The sequence below is a fragment of the Suricata suricatta genome, chromosome 14 (genome assembly GCF_006229205.1).
Source record: "Suricata suricatta isolate VVHF042 chromosome 14, meerkat_22Aug2017_6uvM2_HiC, whole genome shotgun sequence".
In the NCBI taxonomy this organism is placed as follows: domain Eukaryota; kingdom Metazoa; phylum Chordata; class Mammalia; order Carnivora; family Herpestidae; genus Suricata; species Suricata suricatta.
In genome coordinates this window covers 37365987-37388692 of record NC_043713.1, presented here as the reverse complement: position 1 = coordinate 37388692, position 22706 = coordinate 37365987, and the positions used below count along the sequence as shown (strand labels likewise).

Sequence of the window (22706 nt, the reverse complement as noted above, 5' to 3'; positions counted from 1 at the left end):
TTAGCAGTGAGCTGTGGTTCCGACAGCCACGCCATCCCCAGGGTAAACAACCATTCTGTACCCATGCAACCATTCTCGTTTTCATTTTCTGTATAGTATTCAATAAATTACATGAGATATTAAACACTTTATTATAAAATAGGCTTTGTGATAGATGATTCTGCCCAACTGTAGGCTAATGTAAATGTTCTGAGTATGTTTAAAATAGGCTAGGCTAACCTGTGATGTTGGCTAGGTTAGGTGTATTAAATGCATTTTTGACTTAGGATATTTTCAATTTGTGATGGGTTTATCAGTTCATAAGTAGAAGAAGATCTGTAAAACATGAATTTTTATTAGATGTTCACGGTAGGGGTTTGAGGTCCCTCAAGCAAACATTTTAGAGGAGATTTATTCATACTTTGTCAACTGCAAAACATATGAATTTGCAGCAAATTTTCATGCAATGGAAAATTATTTGGCATTTCCAGAATCTTACAGGAAGGGACTTTTCCCTTGCAACAGTTTAACTTATTTTCCATTAACTTGCTCCCTCCTCCATGTAAAGAAGCCACCCTTAAAGTGTATTCAACAAATGAATATTTCCTCTAAAGTGAATGCTTGTAATTTAATTATATATGGTACAAAATTATATATTTCCTTAGATATTTATGACACTCATTAAATTGATAGGCAGATATTTTAGAGCTTTTGAAGATGGATTTCTGCTGCACTTGCAGTCTCTCAAATGTCCTTAGAGACTGGCTAAGGTTTTGGGTTCTGTTGTTGTCTTGAGTGGAGAACATAATAATGGATCTGTGCGGATCCATTACTCAGATGGAGAAAACAACACAGCAGAGCACGAACTCATGTAAAATTTCAGTATATAACATGGGAATTAAACAGTTTCAGGGACAGACAATATACTATTCCACGGCATTGTGCCTGAACAATTAAGAAAATGGAAGGAAACCTGAAAACTATGACCTTTATCCTTTTTCTTCTAAGTTTGTCCTTTTAAACCAAGAATAGGTGACAAATGGCATTTCAGAGCTGAACAGATTCACAGGCAAATCGGATCCAATCCCCTCATTTTATACTTCAGCAAGGTAAGGTCAGAAAGAAGCACATTAATATTTGACTTGCCTACAGTAAATACACATGTGGGAACTGATAATACTGTAAAAGAACAAAACTGTAAGTTTTTACTCAACATTTATTGTATTCTTGCTTTGTGCCAAGGGACTAAGCGAGAGTGGGGGAGACTTACATCCTGCCTGTTTCATGAAGCTTGTCTCACAGGAATAGTAAGCTTTAATTAATCACACTAGCACGTACATTATCATAAAGTGAAAAAAAATGGTAGGAAGGAATGTGAATGAGACAGAATCCTGAAAAAGGCATTGTCGGAGATGAGACCTGAAGAATGCAGAAGACGTAAGTAGGTAAAAGGGGTTATGGGCATGGTTTGAGTTCCTGGCACCGGGAAAAGCATATGCAAAGGCTTTCTCGGTGAGCGAGTACCAGTATTTTAAGGAAATCAAATAAAGTTAGAATATTAGGAATCAATTTATCTGGAGAGAAAGGAAATGAATTTAAAAAAAAGAACACCACTTCTAAGATGTATGGAAAAATATCAAAAGTTCTATTATGTGGGTAAATGGAATTGCAGAAGGAAGACAGAGAATATGCAAAGAAAAACTGAAAAACTCATGGCCAATAACGTCTTTTCAAATTTAGTGAAAGACATAAACTTAGATGAAAAACATTTTTTAAATATTTATTTCTGAGAGAGGGAGAGACCCACAGTGTGAGTGGGGGAGGGGCAGAGAGAGAGAGAGAGAAAGAGAGGGAGACACAGAATCTGATGGAGGCTCCAGGCTCTGCGCCGTCAGCACAGAGCCCAGTGTGGGGCTCCAACTCACGAACTGTGAGATAACGACCTGAGCTGAGGTCAGACGCTTAACCCATTGAGCCACCCAGGCAGCCCTGACAAAAAAATTTTTGATAGTCAAGAGCTCATCAAACTCCAAAAAGAAATACAAAGAAAACTTCACATAGTCATATCATAGTGAAACTGCTCAGAAACAGACTAAGACATCATCTTCAAAGCAATTAAATAAAAAAACCCCAGCACATTCCATGCAATATAGTAACGACCTGGATTATTGTGATTTCTCATCAGAAAGCTTACAGTCAGTGGAAAAATACCTTTTGAAAATTCTGAAAATATTGGTTTCTATTCTTTTATTATTTTAGTTCCTTCAAATTATTTTTTCTAACTTCTTAAATTGAACAGGATATCTTATTGATTTTCTGCTTTCTGGATTCTATATAAATAGAAGCAGCATTTAAAGTGATGTAACCCAATGTTCATAGCGGCACTCTCTACAATACATGGAAACATGGATAACATGGAAACATGGAAAACATGGAAAAAGCCTAAATGCCCATCACCTGATGAATGGATCAAGAAGATGTGGTATATATACACAATGGAGTACTACATGGCAATGAGGAAGAATGAAATATGGCCATTTGTAGCAAAGTGGATGGACCTTGAGGGTGTCATGCTAAGCGAAAAAAGTCAGGCAGAGAAGGACAGAAACCATATGTTTGCACTCATAGGTCTAACAGGAGAGACCTGGCAGGGGTCCATGGGGAGAGGAAAGGGGAAAGAGACCAGAGGAGAGTGAAGGACACAGATCATGGGAAACTATTGAATACTGAAAATGAATCATGGACTGAAGGGGGAGGGGGAGCGAGGGAGGGGGTGATGGTCATGGTGGGGGGCACTTGTGGGGAGAAGCACTGGGTGTTATATGGAAACCAATTTGATAGTGAACTATTTAAAAAATAATAAAATAAAGTGACAAACACCAATTTGGATACATCACAAAATTTCTGACACAGTATTTTTCATTATTTCGTTTAAAATACTTTCTAATTTCCACTGAGTTTTTCTTTGATACACAGGTTATTTCAAAGTAAGTTTAGGGTGTCTGGGTGGGGGTGGGGGGGGAACGGTGCTCAGTCAGTTAAGTATCCAAGGTTGGCTCAGGTCATGATCAGCCCTGAGTCAGGCTCTGTGCTGACAGCTCAGATTCTGTCTCCCTCTCTCTGCCCCTCCCTCACTCGTGTACTCTCTGCTCTCTCTCTCTCTCTCCCCCTCTCTCTCTCAAAAATAAATAAACGTAAGTTTTGAGGGGCAGATGGGTGGCTCAGTTAAGTATTCCACTCTAGGTTTTGGTTCAGGTCATGATCTCACAGTTCATGGGATCGAGCCCAGTGTCAGGCTTTGCACTGACAGTGTGGAGCTTCGTTGGAATTCTGTCTTCCTCTTTTTCTCTCTGCCCCTGCCTGACTCACACTATCTCTGTTTTTTTTATTTATTTATTATCTTCTTTTTATTTATTTACTTATTATAAATAAACTTTTAAAAGTTTTTACATCTCCAACTATATATTTTATTAATTCACTTTTAATTTTTAACTTAGTTTTCGTCAAAATGACATATATGAATTAGAGTTTTAGAAATTGATACTTGTTCCTATATTATAATGCATATCCAATTTTCACAAATGATTTATATATTCTTTTTTTTTTTTTTGAGAGAGACAGACAGGGTGAGCAGGGAGGGTCAGAGAAAGAGGGAGACACAAAATCCGAAGACAGGCGCTAGGCTCTGAGTTAGCTGTCAGAACAGAGCCCAACATGGGACTCAAACCCATGAACCGTGAAATCATGACCTGAGCCGAAGTCCGACACTTAACCAACTGAGCCACCCCAGCAACCCTGATTTATATATTCCTGAGAACAACATGAATGCTGCAGCTGCTAGGTAGAGGTTAAATATATATTCATTAGACCATGTCTGTTTGCTACTGGATTAAATCATGTATTTCTTTAATATAGTCAAATCAGACGAGAATTAAATGGGAGATATATGATCAACTCCACCTGTCATGGTGACTTTGTCAATTGTTCCATGTAATTCTGTCAAAGTTGGCTTTATATATAATAAGGGTTACATTATTAGTATCATACAAGTTTAGAAATGTTTTCTTTTTATGTGTAATGACTCTTCTTATCCACAATAACATGGTTATGAATAATGAAATTCTGTTTACTCTGGTATAACAGACATCGAGCTGCTATGTTAATATTTGTTGCAATCTTTTAATTGTAACCTATAACTTAACAATTTTGTGTACCCCTTGTAAAAAGCATACTATCTGGACACATAGTGTTTTTAATCTAACATGCTGATTTTTTTTTAGTCAACAAGTGTAGTTCATATATTTTACTATATTTAATGATATATTTGAATTTCCTTTTTTATTAAGTTTATTTATTTTGAGGGGGAGAAGGAAAGCGAGAGAGGGAGAGAGAATCTAAGCAGGCTCCCTGTTGTCAGCATGAGCCTGACGCAGGGCTCAAACTCATGAACTGTGAGATCACGACCTGAGCTGAAATCAAGAGATGGATACTTAACCGACTGAGCCACCCAGATGCCCCTGAATTTAATTCAATGAGTTCATTTTATGTTATTCTTTCTCCTTTACACGCCTTGTCTCCCTTCATATTATTTTTATAATGTACTGAAGTATTTTTCATATTTCACTTTTTTCTCAAATTGAACATTATTTCTATTCTTGTAGTGACTGAATTTATACGTTTAAATGTGTATCTAATTATGTCCAAACCTAAGCAATATTTCAGTCCTCTTTTTATTCAATACAAGCTTAAATTGTTTTAAAACCCAACCATCTTTCATTTAAACTGTTACTTTTGTCCAGAATTTTACTACCACATTTTTATTTCCCACTATCAACATATTAATATCATTTCATTATATTTACTATGCCTTCAAATTTTCTCATTTTTATGTTCACCATTTCTTCTGAGATCTTGATTCTTCCTTTTGAGATCTCTGTTTGAGATCTCTGATATTTCTTTTTCCTTAAACATATCATATCACCAAAATTTCTTGGGTAAGGTCTATTAATAGTAAAGCCTCTCATGTGAAAATGTCTCATTGCATCTTATTTTTCCTCAGTATTTTGAAGTTATTTGGCTTCCAATGATCTTGAAAAGAAAGCTGTTTACTTAATTACTCCTAAATAAATCATTCTTAAATCATTTTTGTTCTATGACCTGTCAAAGTTTTTCTTCTTGCCTATGGTTTTATATGTCACGATTATGGGCCTTGTTAGGGGTTTCTTTGGTATTTATCCTGTTTGTTATTTGCTGTCTTTCCTGAATTTGTGGGTTTATTTCTTTCAAAGATTCTTGGTAATTCTAATCAAATATATATTTGAAAAGCTCAGGGGCACTTGAGTGGCTCAGTAGGTGAAGTATCTGACTCTTGATCTGGGCTCCCGTTATGACCTTTTGGTTTGTGAGTTCGAGCCCCATGTCAGGCATCTGTGCTGACCATGCAAAGCCTTGAGATTCTCCCTCTCTCTCTCTCTCCCTCTCCCTCTCTCTCAAAATAAATAAAATAAAAAATAAATAACAATTTTATTTTGAAAAAGGAAAGAAAGAAAAGAAAAGCACTTGTTTCCCTTATTTTCTATTCTGTGCTTCTAGAAACTAATTTAATGCATTTTTTACCTTCACATTCTATTCTGTGTCCTAACCTGTTCTTCCTAATTTTGATCACTATAGCCATCTCTGAAATCTAAGGAAACTTTCACAAACTGATCTTTCAGTCCACAAATCCTCTATTAAATAGGGTCTAATCTGCTGTTTAACTTCTTTGTTGGCAGTGAGGGAATGCCTTGCTGTAAAGGAGCCGAGCTACTAGAGCTAAGGACCCACAGTGCTCTGCAAGCCAGCGGAGGTGAGGGGACAGTCTCCCACCTTCCAGACCTCGGAAGGACTCACCTTCTGCTGACACCTTCACTCAGGATTTCTAGCCTCCGGAAATGAGTATAGATTTTCATGCCTTTTTGTTTTTTTTCATTTTTAGAAGTGACTGGTTCTTTTGAAAATCTTTCCTTTTTATATAAATATCCCATTTCATTCTTATTATTTTGATCCTATATTTTGAAAGGCACTTAAACCATATTCACCATATATGCTATACATTAAAATTCTAATATCCTACTTTCTTGGAGATCTAACTCTTCTCTTTAAAACTGCTGCTGACTCTTAGTGATAGGTGTTTGTTTTACAATATGTAATTTTGGCCAATTCAAGTACACTTGAGCTTTCTCTGTTAGATTCCCAGAAAGCCTGCGTTGACAGGGCATCATTTGGTAGACAGTGTGTATCAGCTTCCACAGTCCCCCTCCGTGAGAGCCCCCCTGATTCATTTGTGTTAATTTCTTAGCTTGGGCTCTCCAAGGCCACACTCTTGTGGGAGATATGAACCCAAATCAACAGACAGGGGCAGTGGCGGGGGTGGGGGAGTCTGTGGTAGTAAACTTTCATGAGAAACTTTCTTTCCTTTCCAGAGCCCCACCTGAGATAGAGAAGTTCCCCTGTTATATCCTGTTCATCCTTCACTGAAAATTAAATTCTTTGATGGTTTCAGCTTTATGAGGTCTTCAGTCCACAGACAGAGGTTAAAATGCTAAACTCTGGCTTAACTGTAGCTACCTTTATGTAGTGAAATCTGGCTAAAATAGGATGATAGCTTCAAATCTCATTTTATGGGCAGGAATGTTCTAAAAAGGATTTAAAACATAATCAGGTTTACCTGTCTACACACAAAACAATTGAGTTCCTTATGGGAAAAAAATACGGATTTATCTATCTCTGTATCCACAACATTAAATATAGTTTCTACTACTATTTTCTAGTCTTGGTTTCTATACCAAACCATAAGAACTACATAAAACTTTCACATAACACAAGAAGATGAATTCTTCAAACTTCTATAAACTTATACTTGCAGCTATAACGACACAAGTATAGAAATAAATGGCATAAGTTAATGATTGGGTTGGAGCATGGAAAGCTTAGATATTCTGGAAAATTCTTTATTATGGCATAAGGTAAAAAATACATATCAGTGACATCAGTTAACTCTAGGAGGTGAGAAGTTTCCCTATAAACGAAAAGCCAATGAATAAAAAGAAGCTTTTATTTAATTATGCATTTCAAAATAGTTTCACATTAAACTGCTTCAAATTGGAGAGGAAGGAGGCGGCTAGCTGCAAATGCACAACGGTCCATCATGGCTGGTGGCAAGGAACGCCTTCCGGCCTATTCACATCACTGGATTCCAACAGTAAGAGCAGCAAGGTCTTCAACTGGAGGGAAAGGGTATGTATTTGCCTTTCCTCTTACAATTCCTTTTTTCTTCAGTTTTTAACAATGTTAGTAATTGTTCTCTTTCATCTCCTGGCACCATCTACAGAGTGTCATCACAGCAGTAAGCAAAATAAGAGTTGACAGGAAAATTAATGTGTTACTTTTCATCAGAGAAGGAAAAAACACTATTGTGAAGAAGAGCTCTCTAGAAACTTCATTTTGAGCCATGGCTTTCACCATTTTATAAAGTGGAGCACACAGCCATGGTGATTTGATAGCACTTCACTGGGACTTCTTCTGGAACCAGCAGATCCTTAGCTCTAGTTACTTAGGTCTTGTTAGATAAGTCAAAGAAGGAGACGGGTTGTCTCAGTTCTGATGCTAATCCACGATATTGTTTCCGGCATTCAAGGAGAAATAGTCAAGTAAAAATTGAGTGAGCTTTCCACCAACTTAAACTTCCTCAATTTAATTGCGCTGTTTCTGATTCTCAAATTAAATCCCTCCTAATTTCCTTGTGGTGGTGGGGTTTTTCAGGTTATAATGCTTATTGTTTTATAAAATGTTGGTATAGTAGATGACAGAGGTTTGGTTTTAATGTTCTTATATCCTTACACGGAAAAACAAAAATTTGGTATAGTTGTGTGGTCGCGTGTTTCAACTTTTTAAAATTTACTAATCCATAAAAGGAAAATGTCTCCAGGAACCTCTTTTGGAGAACAACATATTGACGTATTACACACAACGGATCGTAACCCATTCAGGTCAGAAATTAGGTCATGCCACCATGGCACCAAAAGTCAGCTGCCAATAGGAGAGAGGCGACCAGTTGAGAGAAATAAAAAGCATTTTTAGAATAAATAAAGTGGCTAATTCAGTGAAAGCATTCAATATAAGAGTCCCATATGACAAGAAAATTTCCGTAAGAAGATATTTTTTTCTAGAGCGTATGTAACCAAGAGAAGCGTTCCTTATGGTGTAGGGGAAATTTCAGAACTGAATATCAGCTTGTAATAAAAACAAAGGTTCACTTTTATCTTGAAGAAATTAACTAAAACACTTCCCTCCTAAGTTTCAATCTAGATATACGGTTAATGTTTTATATGACTAGAGACTGAGAGAGAGAGAGATGCAGAAGAGAAACAGATACACACACGAAAATGATGCTCAGCTTTTTCATTATCATTTCTAAATACAAAAGTTGTACTTAGAGGCACCTGGGTGGCTCAGTCGGTTGAGCGTCCAGCTTCAGCTCAGGTCATGATCTCATGGTTCATGGGTCTGAGCCCCAGGTCGGGATCTGTGCTGACAGCTAGCTCAGAGCCTGGAGCCTACTTCAAATTCAGTGTGTCTCCCTTTCAAAAATAAATAAAACATTAGGAAAAATAAATTTATTTTAAGTTGTACTTAGCCATTATTTCTACAAAATGTACTACCTAACAAGGCATTTATCTGTTTTACAAATATTAACTCATTTAATATTCATAAAAACCCTGTGAAATATTATCTTCAGCTTATAGATGTATTAAGTGAGGCATGGAGATATTAAGTCACCTGCCAAAAGTCACACAGCTAATCTGTGAGAGAGCTGGAAAACAGACCCGGGCAGTCACCTACTTTTAGAGTCTGTGCTCTTAACCACTATCATTGCTGTTACCATGAATTAATGGTGGAAATTATACATCCCAAGAATCCAAAGAGCAAAATAATCACATCTAAGGATTGTACAGATTTAATAATAAAAAGCTTACTAAATAATTCCTAATTATTTGCTTCTTTTCCTCAGCATTCTTTCTCCATTAGATATAAGATTTGTGCATTTCTTTTACAATCTGTTAGTCTACCCAAGTGAAAACTGGGCCATTATCCAATAAATTTCTGAGTTCAAAAACTTTTATCTGGGTGTTCAGTTCAACAATGGTATCTTGGAATTTTTCAATATTCTTTCAAGGCTAGAATTACATTTTTAAAATACTTGTAATTTTTTATTTAAACCTATAATTTAAATTTATATATATTATAAATACAAATATTACATTTAGTGCCATGAGAATACCAACATTCTATACTAATGCTGTTCTAGTCAAAAAATAAAGTACCTCTCCTTCCACTTAGATCTGCCTTTAACTCATATGGAAACATTTCTAATTACTCAGGTTTGTCTGAACATCTTTCTATTATCAATAAATGTATTTGTCTATTTTAAATTTTGAGCATTAAAAAACTAAAGGTAAACAATTCTAAATCCTATTTGTCCTGAGTCTAATAACCAATTAGAGATTTAGAACTAACAAAGTTGACTTTGACTTGTAGTGATCTAAAAAAAAAAAAAATGTCCAAGAGCCTACTTTTGCCACAATTTTATTCTTCAATGAAATATTTATTACATCGTTACTAAGGAGACACCACACAGATTCTAGGGATACTAAGATTAATATATGTGTTGCTGCTGTTAAGATGCCTTTGAGAGTCAAATTCTGGCAAATCCTACTTAGTCTACCAGACAAAAAATTATTTGTTCAGTAATAAATTTCATGGCTACACAATTTATTGTAATATAGATTATTCACTTTGGTATCTTTGTCCTAAAGTTACAAATCATATCCTTCTTGGGCACCTGGGTGGCTCAGTCAGGCGGCTGACTTTGGCTCAGGTCATGATCTCACAGTTCGTGGGTTTGAGCCCCACATCAGGCTCTGTGCTGACAGCTAGCTCAGAGCCTGGAGTCTGCTTCGGATTCTGTGTCTCCCTCTATCTCTGACCCTCCCTTGCTCACACTGTCTCTGTCTCTCAAAAATAAATAAAAACCATTAAAAAATTTTAACAAATCACATCCTTCCTTTCGTTGCCTATAAACATTCACATTGCAAGTATTTGCTTCTACAGCTTCCACTTTATGAAGATAGTTGCTGGTTAGATATTTATATATGTCAATTTTTCTAACCTTGACTATATAGGAAAGCACGATCAGGAACGTTTTCAAAGAAAGCTAATTATAGACTTCTAGGTAATAGATATTGATGCTCAAGATGAATAAACAGTAAATATCCATGACTTTTTCAAAATAAAAACTGACAAAATATCACAATGACACCTCTCTACGGTTGTGTTTGTATTAGTGACAGTTAACGTTAAACACTAAAGAATTGCTCAAAGAGAATGACTTTACATTGATATTGACATGTCATTATTACTATCACATTAAAAAATGGATAGAATAGGAAAGTCAGGCACACACAGCTAGTAGGAAAGAAGAATGGTACAGACATTCTGGAACATAGTTTTGCAGTTGAAGAAATAAACCACGCCATTACTCTGAAGCACATCAGTTGCACCCTTGGATATTTATCCCCAAAAAATGAAAACTTAGGATTACACAAAAACCTGTACTCAAATATTTACAGCAGCTTTATGTAGGACAGCCACAGACTGAAATAAGCCCAGAGAGCCTACAACAGGTTAATGGTCAAATAGTTGTACATCTATACCATGAGTACTATTTAGTGTAAAAAATATATATATAAATTATTGATATACCTTACACTGGGGTAAATCTCCAAGCAATTATACTCATTGAAAAGAAAGCCATTTCCAAAGGGTATATACTATAAAATTTCATCATAAAATGACAAGTTTTAGAAATGTAATACACATCAGGGGTTGTCAATGGTTACAGTTGGGCCTTTGGGGAAAAGGGAGCAGGAGAGAGGTGGGCATAGTTATAAAAGGGAAGAATGAGGGATCTTTGCCTTGTTAAAAACGTTCAGCAATTTGAGTATGGTACTGGCTACACAAACTAACACACATAATTAAACTGTATAGAACTTACTACACACGCACAAATAAGTACCAAGTAAAGCTGGGGACATCTACATAAGATTAGTGGAATCCATCAATATAATTACCCTGACTGTGCTACGATACTATAGTTCTGCAAAATGTTAACCATTGGTAGGAAGTGATGGGTACAAAGGATCTCTCTGTAATATTTCACAAATTGTGTGTGAATCTACAATTATCTCAATAAAAATTTCAATTCAAAACAGAGATTAGAGAGTCGGAGCTCTCTGTGTCATACACACAATGTTCATACACAAAAAAATAGGCCTCAATAACACTGGTAAAGTAATAAACAGTTTTCATACTTCCAATGAGATAATAATTCTCTCAGTTGGTGTAAAAAGACATGGAAGGAAGAAAATACAATCTATGTATTTATGAGTTCCTGAGAAGTAACCTTGAACACATGTTAGTGTGAGACAGTCCCACAGGAGAGAAGGTGAGTTCATCCCGTGACATCAAGAATGACACCAAAACATTAAAGGGTCCCCTACTTGCATATTCTGTATATGCAGAAGTGAGGTATACCATGTTACCAATCAACATGATAGTAGCAAATTGTATGAGGAAATCTACATCTCAGTAGAGGCCTACTGCCATCAGCAGAAAATCAAGACCTAGTTACCTCTGCATTCTGGTCTATGACACTATATGTATGATCCTTCACCCTTAGAACCTCAGGTAAAGGAGTTCTTTAGACTTACGGAGATTATCAGGAATTAACAGAAATTAAGATTCTGCTTTCATTGGGTTTCATTTGCTCTTTTTTCTAGTTCCGTAGGTACAAGCTTAGATTATTGACTTGAGACATTTCATCTTTTATAATGTAAGAATTTACTACCATATATCTTCCCCAAAGCCTTGCTTTAGGTGCCTCCCATAAAGTTTGATATGCTACACTATCATTTTCATTCCATTCAAAATATTGTCTAATTCCCCTTGGAATTTCCTTTCATTCATAGATTATTTGAAAGTATCTTGTTTAATCTTTAAGTACTTGGGGAGTTGCTGCATAGCATTCTGTTATTGATTTATGCTTGAAATCCTGTGTGGTCCGAGCACATCACTTGTGAGTTACATAAAGTAACATGTATCACATCCACATAGTCTTAAAACCCCAACGGACAATGTTATAATTTTTGCATTCAAAGGTCATACACATTTTAAAGAATTTAGAAGATGAAAAATAGTCTATTTACTACGTCTGGCACTCTTCCTTCACCACTGAAGCTTTACATTTCCTTTCAGCATCATTCCTCTTCATCCTCAACAACACCTTTCAGTATTTCTTTTAGAGCAAGTCTATTACTGGAAAGTCATTTATAGTTTTTCTTCATCTGAGAATGTCTTCATATCACCTTTGCTGAAGGGTATTTCCACTGGATGTATAATTTCTTTCTCTCAACACTTAAAAAAACTGTACTCTTGTCTAGAATCCTTCATGGTTTCTGAAGGGAAATCTGCAGTCATTTAAATTATGTTTACCTACACATTAGAGGTTGTTCTTCGATGGCTGCTCATTATTCTGTGTTCTATAATAATTTTTTTGAACGAACTTTGTTTGGATTTCACTAAGCATCTTGAATTGGTCTGTCACCAAATTTGGGAAAATTTCAGCCATTACTTTTCCAATTGTTTCTTTTTTTTTTTTTTTTCCTACACCAATTTCTCTTTTGCTCTATGATTTCATTAGCAAAATGTTAACTTTTTTATATTGCTCTGCAGATCCCTCAGGGGCTGGGTTTTTCCCCCAAAACTTTTTCTACTTTCTTTTTCAGACAAGATAGTTTCTACTTCTCTATCTTTCAGTTCACTGATTCTTTATTCTGCCTTCTCCATTCTACTCTTGAGCCCACCCAGTGAATTTGTATCACTTGTTGCATTTTTTTCCAGTTTAAAAAAACCGAAAAAACAAAATAAAAAATAAAATGGCATTTTATTCTTTTTTATAGTTCCTCTTCTTCTGCTGAGAAAATCTATTTTTCCATTCATTTCAAGAGTGTCTGCATTTTCTGCATAAGCATAGAGCACAGTTATAAAAGCTGCTTTAAAGTTCTCTGTAGTTCCAACATTTAGCTCAACTCGGAGTTGGCATCTGTTGATTTTTTTCCTATTAAAATTTGTCCAGGAGACAAGCATATGCAACAGGGAGGGGCACCTGGGTGGCTCAGTTGGTTAAGTGTCTGACATCAGCTCAGGTCATGATCTCCGAGTCTGTGAGTCTGAGCCCTACATCGGACTCTGTGCTGACAACTCAGAGCCTGGAACCTGCTTTGGATTCTGTGTCTCCCTCTCTCTCACTACTCCTTCCCTGCTCATGCTCTGTCTCCCAAAAATAAACATTAAAAATTTTAAAAGAAAGAAAAAAAAGAATATGCAACAGAGTAAAGACCGTCTCTTCAGTAAATGGTACTGAAAATACTGGACATCTACATGCAAAAGAATGAACCTGGACCACTTTCTTACACCATGCAGGAAAATAAACTCAAAATGGATTAAAAACCTAAATGTGAGACCATAAAAAACCCTGAAGAGAAGACAGGTAGTAATTTCTATGACATCAATTATAGCAAGATTTTTTCTAGTTATTATCTCCTAAGGAAAGGGAAACAAAAGCAAAAGTGAACTATTGGGACTACATCAAAACAAAAAGCTTTTACACAGCAAAGGAAATCATCAACTCAACAACAAAACAACCTACTGAATGAGAGGAGATATTTGCAAATGATTAATCTGATGAAGTTAATATCCAAAACATATTTTAAAAAACATATACAATTCAGCACCAAAAAATAAAATTAAAAATGGGCAAAGATGTCTTCGGATTCTGTGTCTCCCTCTCTCTCTGACCTTTCCCTGCTCACGCTGTCTCTCTCTCTCAAAAATAAATAAAACATAAAAAATTATTAAAAAATTAAAATGGGCAAAGGAACTGAATAGACATTTTTCCAAAGAAGACATCCAGATTGCCAACAGATACGGGAAAAGACGCTCAATATCACTAACCAACAGAGAAATGCAAATCAAAATAACAATGAGATATCACCTTATAACTATTAGAGTGGCTAAAGTCAAAAAGACAAAAAATAACAAATATTGGTTAGGATGTGGAGAAATATGAACCCTTGTGCGCTATTGCTGAGAATGTAAGTTGCTGCAGCCACTATGGAAAACAATAGGAGGTTCCTCAAAAAATTAAAAATTAAATTACCATATGAGCCAATAATTTTACTACTGGGTATTTACTCAAAGAAAATGAAAACACTAATTCAAAAAGATAAATGTACCACTATGTTTATGGTAGCATTATTTATAATAGCCAAAGATAGAAGTAACCTAAGCATTCATTGATAGATGAGGGGATAAGGAAGATGTGATACATACATACACATACACATACACACACGAATAGTATGCAGGCATAAAAATAAATAGGACCTTGCCATTTGCAACAACATGGATGGACCTTGAGGGTATCATGCTGAGTGAAACAAATCTGACTGAGAAAGACCAATACTGTATCAGATTTCACTCTTGTGCAGAATCTGAAAACCAAAACCAATGAATAAACAAACAAAAAGTAGTTAGACCTATAAATACAGAGAACAAGTTCATGGTTTCCAGAGGGAAGAGGATGGAAGGATGGGCAAAACAGCTGAAGGGGAGTGGGAGATACAGACTTCCAGTTATAAAATAAGTCATGAGAATAAAAAGCACAGCATTGGGAATATAGTCAATGATATTGTAAAGGCATTGTGTGGAAACAGATGGTAAACATAGCTAATGTATAGAATAGTTGAGTCACTATGCTGTACACCTAAAACTAATATTAATGTAATATTGCCTGTCAACTATGCTAAAAAAATCAATTATTCAATTTTCAGTCTTTTTGTATGCCAAGTAACTTCAGGTTGTATCCTGAACATTTTGAATATTATGTTGTAAGACTCTGGATCCTATTAAAATCTTCTGGAAAGTGTTCTATCTTTACAGCATGCAGAAAACCCTGTTAGATTCAGACCACAAATTCTGTCTTGCCTTCTCAACCGTGATTCCAACATCACTTCATTTTTCAAATTCTGCTATGCTTCTTTGGGTCTATTCTGCATTTGGGCAGCTCAGGGGTTAATCTGGGCCTTGGGCAGTGGTTTATATCATACCTCAGTTCTCAGATACTTAGTGCTTTGTATAGGTTCTTCACATTCATAGCTTGACAATGAATTCAGATCATACAAAGATTTAGAGTATCTCCTCTCTGGCATTTTCCTCACATTCTCTTATCCCCTAAATCCCCTTTTCCTTCTGATTCCACCAGCATTCTGCACTTTGCACAATTCCATGAGAATGGGGCCATCTTCAGGAAAGCAGGGAGACGAAACAAGTACTAGGACCTCACATGCTCTTTGGACCACAAGGGCCTGTTTTCCTTGTTCCTCTGGGAAAAGAGACCCGTTTTCCACTCAGAGCTCTAGGTCCCTCCCTGACAGCACTGCCTCCACCCAGCAGCAGTGCAGCCTCATGTCTGGGGCAGCCCTCACAGTAGGGCTTTCAGTGAAATTAAAAGGGAAAAAAGTGATTCAGGTGCCAGGGGCCCTTTTTCTGATTCTTTGGACAGAAGTTGTCCTCAGAATTTGTGTTGTCTGCTCTCTTCCTGCAGTTCCATGACTCGGACTAACTTTCAACTAAACCCAAGAGACAAACAACAGGAAAAACTAACCTGAACACTCACCCCTTGCACTACTGTGCTTGTTGCTGACTTCTAACCCCATTCTACCTTTTATTGTTTCTTTTTCAGAGTTCTCGAGTAGTGTGCTTTATATTGTCTCCAGAGTCTTGGTGTAATCAGTGTCAGTTATATTCCATCATAAGGTTTAAGGTAGCATTTCAGAAACAAAAAATGAGGAGTCCTACCCATACCTAAATCCCTGATTCATTTTAACAAGTTCCCTAGGAAACTAGTAAGTACATTAAACTAAGAGATGTCCTGAGCTATACCACTGGAATAAGATTCAAAAAGCTCTTGGAATCTAAGAAGATTCATGTAAAGTCTTTCAATGAGGTCCAAGACATAAATTCTAACACACAAACACACATACATACACAAGCATATGTTTAAAATAAAAAGGTAATTATCATAATTTACTGTAAAGGGGGGCTTGAAACAGAAAAAACATTAAATAAAATGACTCATCCTATGGAAATGGTAAAGAAAATCAAGGTAGATATGTTTGGGTAGGTATCTGTGAGGCCACAAAAATAATCAAGACTAGTAACATTGGGAAAATGTTAATGATAATAGTTTTAAATGAAAAAGGGCAATTTACAGTTATAGTAAACTATTGTTATAACTCTATAAAGTATGATGGTTACTATATTTTAGAAAACAATCAACTCAGAAGAGATCAACCAGAAAGCCATGGAAACCGGGAACTAAGAGGAATGACTGATTAAGAAAGAGTTCTTAATAAGTCAGATTATGGTAGACACCATTTTGTTCCCTTTCTAACATCCATTATCCTCTCCCCTTCTCAAGCTCTCTAATATTTTTTTGGAGATATCAGTGTATATAAGTTGATTAGACATAGAGACTTCAAACAACTAAAATTCACAAAAGATTATAGTATAAAACCTAAAAGTATGTCATTTATACTGAGAAATGTAGCTTTAATATTCCCAACATTGGCAACTGTTCCACCAGTGCATTCTCTCTCTTTCTTTAGTCAAGCCACATGAAAATCCAAATAATCAAAAAGTAGCTTGCTAAACAGGGACTTAATGAGGTTATAATAATACCAAGTGATTAAGATGCAGCAGCAGGCTCATCTGGATAGAAACATTTTTGGATATAATAAGGATATATCTTTAGGAGACACTAAGTTCTTCTGTCTTCTGTATATTTGCAGCATAACCAATGTGTGCATCTTTAACTCCTACTTTGGTGGCTAATCAAATACCACCTGTAACTTTCATTCTATAATAATACATAAAGCTCTTTAGCCATTGTTAAGTTGTTCCGTATACAAAAAAGTTAAATTTGAAAGGTGTAGAAGATGATACATATGGTATACATAAACATCTAAATATCCATTTTTTTCATTTATTACATGCTAATTTATGCTTATTTGCTAAACATTTGGGATAGGGCAAAGATCTTTTCTTTAAGTATGAGTCTACTAATTAACATTCCAAGTGTATAAGCCCTTGAAAATGTATTGTCTATGATTTCCAGGTTTAGTTAAAGTAGAAGAAGGAGTTAGTCATTACTAGTTAAATAATCCAGTTGATGCAGAAACCTATGTTTTCTTATTTTTTATTTCCCCATTGTTTTTAGCAATTCACATTTATTTTGAGACCTTATAAAGCACTGAATTTGTTATTGTATTCACTTTGTCAGTTTATAAAATATTCAAATCACATAATTATAACAAATGAAACTACCAAAAAAGAATGCATGAGGGGCGCCTGGGTGGCTCAGTCAGTTAAGCTTCCAACCTCAACTCAGATCATGATCTCACAGCTCATGGGTTCAAGCCCCGCATCAGGCTCTGTGTTGGCAGCTCAAAGACTGGAGCCTGCTTTGGATTCTGTGTCTCCCTCTCTCTCTGACCCTCTCCTGCTCTCGCTCTTTCTCCCTCTCAAAAATATACATTTAAAATAGTTATTTAAAAGGAATATGGGAACAACATAACCAACAATATGTATACAACTCAATTTCATGGGCACAAAGTGCAAGTAACTATGGGGTAGACTGCTATAAACAAGTTTGTTCACACCCTGAGAATCAGTGGTTATTGAAAGAAGAGAAATTTTGGTGAATTCAATAGCTAGTGATGCTCTATTATGAGATCTTTTATTATATTTCAAACAAAATACCACTTAGTCTTACAGTTTAGTCGCCACTCTTTCACTTTAAAATGACTTTAAACATCACATATTAATTAACTGCATTGATTTTAATGTTTAAATTCTAGAGGATGATCTTTTTTCCCCTTACTTGAAAATTCTAGGGGACTTATCAGTATTATACTCTATGTATCAACAACAGAGCAATGCAAATTAGCTAAAGGGTATTTATTCATAATACCTTCTTTATTAAGTAGAGATCCATTTATAATGGAATGGACCTATGAATTGTTTATATGAGGATACAGATGGTTTAAGAAAAAGTTTTTACTCATTATAGTAGATAAGCATGCCCCCTCTGCTGTCTTATTAATTATGACTTTGTAGATAAATCCCCCTTTAATAGGTAGTTCAAGGTAAATGTCATCCCACCCCTGTTCAAATTAATGCTAATTTTAAATTAACATACTCCAAATTAGTGAGACCAAGCAAATCATCAAATTACTTATTTTATAATGGTAGCTTTTATAGAGAAAAATGAAAACAAACATACCAAAATCCTTCATGACCTCAGGTAAACACCAAAGGGTATGTAAGCAGAGACTACTAAGAGAACAATGACCCACATCTCCAATTCAGACAAACCTTTGGTATTAGATTAGAAAATCTCATCTAATTAGGTCAATTGGGTAGAGCATGATGCTAATATGGCCTAACTAGACATTAGATCCTCATATATGCCACCTAGCTTTGCTCCATGTCTCTAGATTAAACCCTTAAAGCCCTCTAGCCATCTGGCAAGTGCAGTTAGGTCCATATGTAAGTTTCCTCCTTTGAATCCCCTCATCCTGGCACTCAACCAGAGAATAAGACTTCAAAAATATTTGAACTTTCAAGAACTGCTACTTTTATATATAATGATGACTCACAAATATTCACGTAATATTTCCTGAAAAGACATGATAACTTTTAAGAAGGAAGAAAAATAACCACTAAAAACAAAATGTTAGCTCTCTGCTTATAAGACAGGTTACTCCTTTTTATTACCAAAACTAGGCTTCCTGGTTACTGAACTTTTTTCTGAATCTCCTTCTCAACCTTCCCATTTTCTAACAGCTCCAAACAGTGGGAAGATCTGTAACTATGATAAAAACTACCACAAATGAATACTTGATTAAAATTAAAAAGACTAGAACAGAAGAGCCCATTCAACAAACCTCAGACAGAGAGAAAGGAAGATAATCAAAACAAAGATTTTCCCTTCTCAACACAGAGAGAAGGAAATGATTCCCAGTTCCTATAAAGACTTTAAAACAGAAGCTCTACCTATCAGTATTATTTCCTATCTTCTAGCACCCAATTGTTAGGCAGGTCTTCTTTAAAATGCAGGGGCACCTGGGTGGTTCAGTTGGTTGGGCTTCTGGCTTCAGCTCAGGTCATGATCTCACAGTTCATGGGTTCGAGCCCTGTGTCTGGCTCTGTGCTGACAGCTAGGTCAGAGCCTGGAGCTTGCTCAGATTCTGTATCTCCATCTCTCTCTGACCCTCCCCTGCTCGTGCTGTCTCTGTCTCTCAAAAATAAATAAAAAGCATTAAAAAATTTTAATGCATATTATATTGGAGCACTTGGGTGATTCAGTTGGTTAAGTGTCCAACTTTGGCTCAGGTCATGATCTCACAGTTCAAGAGTTTGAGCCCCATGCGGGGCTCTGTTCTGACAGCTCAGAGCCTGGAGCCTGCTTCCGGTTCCGTGTCTCTCTCTTTCTCTGTCCCTGCCCTGCTCCTTCTCTGTCTCTCTCTCAAAAATAAACAAACATCTTAAAAATCTTTAATAAAATAAAATACATATTATATTAAAATAATTATTTGAAAATAAAATTATAGAATGGTGATGCCTAATAAGTGATAATATTATATTTTTTTATATCTTCTGCATTTTGTTTTCAAAAATACTTCAACATACCTTAATATAATTATATAAATAATAATAATCTCTTCTGATAAGGGTATTATTCTGTTTCCATCCTCCCATGAAAAACCTAAGACAGTAAGCTAACTTGTATTCTATTTAGAAGATAGATGAAATATAATGAAATAAAAATCATTTAAAAATAAAAACATTAAGAGGATAAAGATATATATGTATATAAACACATACACACATATATACACACATATATATTAGAAATATATATTAGGACTAGATATATGTGTATATTCACAATATGAGCCATCATTAAATATTTCAAATGATCTGTTAGAATTTTATACTAAATTATGGACCATCTCATCAAAAACCATAAAAATGATAAGATGTTAGGCAATAGGTGGAAAGAATATTTACATTATTCACAGCTGTATCTTAAACCATAGTCTTAGTCAAATATGCTTTTTAAAAAGTTGACTTGTTTTATTTTTTAAATATTTTAATGTTTATTTATTTTGAGAGACAGCACACATGTACATGAGCAGGGAAGGGGCAAGGAGAGAGAGAGGGAGAGAGTGAATCCCAACCAGGCTCCATGCTGTCAGCATAGAGCCCGATATGGGGCTCAACCTCACAAACCATGAGATAATAACCTGAGCTGAAATGAAGAGTTAGATGCTTAACCAACTAAGCCACCCAGGCATCCCAAAGTTGAGTTTTTTAATTATGTATAATCTTTAATTATGCATAAGCTTTTGAGAAGATTTGTGCCAAGAAACTATGTATGAACTTCCTTTTGCTGTGTAACATAAAAATCAGGTGGCTTGAAAAATCACAAAATTACTATCTCACAATTTCTGTGGGTCAGAAGTCCAGCACGTTTTAAGGATCCTCTCCTCAGGTTCTACAAAGCTGAAATCAAAATGTCAGCCAGCTACATTCTCATTTGGAACCTCAACTTGGGAGAGATCCACTTCCAAGTGTCCTTTGGTTGTTGGCAAAATTCATTCCCTTGTGGTTGTAGGACTTAGGTCCCCATTGTTTTCCTATCTGGTGTCAAAGCATGCATGCTCTCAGCTCCTAGAGGCTGCTGTCAACTCTTAACCACATGGTCCCCTCCATCTCAGGCTTTGAGATTCTACTTCTTCTGCAATGAGCCAAAGGAAAACTCTGTTTTTCCCAGGCTAATATGATTAAGTCAAATCTACTGAAAGAGTCCTCTTTCTTAAAGTCAACAGTACCATATAACATAAGAAAACTGTAAGAATGACATAGCTCTTCCCATTCCCACAGGTTGTATCCTCAGAAGGGGTAGAGGACTAAACTAGTGTGAGAGTCATTTGGAAGTCATCTTAGAATCCTGCCTATCACAGTGTACAAGAATTAAAGAATCACAGGGAAGACTCGCAGTGACAGAGACAGGCATGTGGGTATAAAGTCAGTGAAGTATGAGCAAGATTTCAAATACTCCTTTCATTTTAATAAATATGTGAAACATTAGCTTGACTCTGAAAAGGCCTGAGCTTGAATAAGTATTCTTTTTTTTTTTTAAGATTTTTATTTTTAAGTAACCTCTATACCCAATGTGTGTTGAACTCATGGACGCTGAGATCAAGAGTTACATGCTCTACCGAGTCAGCCAGGTGCCCCCTAAATAAGTGTTCTATACAGAATCTTCCACTTGGGTTTTTAGAACTATTTCTCTGGGAAGTCTTTATAATTGTGGAGATAGTAATGACTAAAAGATGAACAATCATTTCTTCTCTACTCTAAAAACAAACAAAAAACCTGTTTATTATACAATGACTTGATTCATAATCCTTTAAGTGCCTTTAAACTTATTCTTAAGTTTTCTAATTTCTATTTTTAATATTTTATTGAACTTAAAGCCTGAGATTCAACTATACATAATGCAATTATAACATCAGGCTGCTAAATTTTAGTCATATACTGTTTGATAGTTTGAATTTAATACTTGTATAATATCTGTAACTATAACATTTCAAACAATATAGCGAGTCAAAGGAACTATTTAACTTCTGTCTTACTCATCTGATATATATTCTGCAACACAAACCCCTGAAAGACATCAGGTCTCTATAAGACCTAAATCATGGCATCCCTGCTGAAACACTTTTGGGAGCTGTCATTCCCCATAGAAAGAAGTCCAAACATTTTAACATGACAATAGGGGCTTCCCCTAACTTTGTCTCAGCCTAATTTTCCAACTTCATTTTTCATCATACCCTACACTTCAAACTATTCTTGATTGTGCACCGTCCCTTTGATGACATGCCTTTGATGAAACAACCTCTCCTATCATACTAACACCGAACATACACAATTGTTTTGTGTATGTCAAGGATTTGTATAGCTAAGATATTATTTTTATGTTGTGTTGGTTAAGTACAAAGGCATCCTTTGTAATAAAAAAATGGTGACATTTAGTTAAAGAGTAAGATCTTAAACACAATGTTCTCCTGTGAAGCAAAATTGCACTATGGATTAGACTAATTATTTCCAAATTGGTATATGCATACCCTAGGTGAAGAAGAAAATATTAAAACATATACATTTAAAATTTTTTGTTAATTTATTTTTGAGATAGCTCTAGAGAGACAGAGTGTGAGTGAGGATGGGGCAAAGAGAGGGAGACACAGAATCTAAAGCAGGCTCAAGGCTCTGAGCTGTCAGCACAGAGTCCAATGTGGAGCTCAAACTCACAAATCATGAGATCATGACCTGAGTTGAAGTTGGACACTTAAGTGACTAAAGCCACCCAGGTGCCCCAAAACTTTTGCGTATTTTAATCTCAGTTCTATGTATTTATACTTTTAAAATGTATTAATTATTGA

The 22706-nt window shown here is 35.7% G+C and overlaps 1 protein-coding gene across 4 annotated transcripts in view; it reads right to left on the bottom strand.

Moving 5' to 3' along the window:
* The window catches only part of NOL4 (nucleolar protein 4), a 401348-nt gene that overhangs the window by 364821 nt on the left and 13821 nt on the right, over positions 1 to 22706 (bottom strand). The window contains exon 1 of one of the 4 annotated variants that reach the window (XM_029922700.1): positions 12282 to 12307. The exons of the other annotated variants lie outside the window; for them this stretch is intronic. The gene's annotated coding sequence lies outside the window, so the exon portion shown is untranslated. Of the gene's footprint in view, positions 1 to 12281; positions 12308 to 22706 lie in introns of those variants that run through there. 4 annotated transcript variants of the gene reach the window in all.